The sequence below is a fragment of the Rhincodon typus genome, chromosome 18, assembly GCF_021869965.1.
Source record: "Rhincodon typus isolate 14 chromosome 18, sRhiTyp1.1, whole genome shotgun sequence".
NCBI classification, from domain to species: domain Eukaryota; kingdom Metazoa; phylum Chordata; class Chondrichthyes; order Orectolobiformes; family Rhincodontidae; genus Rhincodon; species Rhincodon typus.
Genome location: NC_063349.1, coordinates 22,293,374 through 22,294,349, shown reverse-complemented (window position 1 = coordinate 22,294,349; position 976 = coordinate 22,293,374).

The window sequence follows — 976 nt, the reverse complement described above, 5'->3', positions numbered from 1 at the left end:
TAAACAAGCGCAGATACACATTTTAACTGAAATCACTATTTTAACAGAGCTAGAATAACACTGGAGAAATTTGTACAATAATTCATGATTCTTAGAACCAATAAAAAGTTTTAATAATTTAACTTGAATGTAGGAAGAGTTATCAGTAAGTTCGTGAATGATACAAAAATTGGTGGGGTGGCAAATAATAAGGACGATAGCCTTGGATTTCATGGGAGATAGACACTCATCAGTTGGGCTGATCAGTGGAAAATTAATTCAAATAGGTGTGAGGTGATACACTGGAGCAGGACAAGCAAGGCAATGGAATATGGGAATGAATGGTAGGACCATAGAAGGCATCAAGGATCAGAGGGACCTGGCTGTGCGTATCCATCAATCCCTTAAGGTAGTGAGAAATAGTGAGAATAAAGTTGTTAATAAGGATATGGGATATTTGTCTTTATTAGCCAAGGCATAGGGTTTAAGATCAGGGGATTATACCAGAGCTTTAAAAAGTGTTAGTTAGGCCTCAACTAGAGTATTGTGTGCAGTTCTGGAATGTGTATCATAGGTGGGATGTGATTGCACTGGAAAGGAGATTTATGAGGATGTTGCCTAGGATGGAAAGTTTTAGTTATGAAGAGAGATTGGACAGACTGGAGTTATTTTCCTTGAAGCAGAGGAGACTAAGGGGAGACATGATTGAAATGTATAAAATTGAGGGGAAGGGATGTGTTGGACAGGAAGAGTCTATTCCCCTTGATGGAGGAATCAACGACCAAGGGCCAGATTTAAGGTAAGGGTTTAGAGGGGATATGAAGAAAATTTCTTTCACCCAGAGGTTGGTGGGAATCTGCAACTCACTGCATGTAAGAGTGGTATAGGCAGAAACCCTCAGAAAATTTAAGAATTATTTAAGATAACAAGGTGTAGAGCTGGATGAACACAGCAGGCCAAGCAGCATCATAGGAGCAGGAAGGCTGATGTTTCAGGC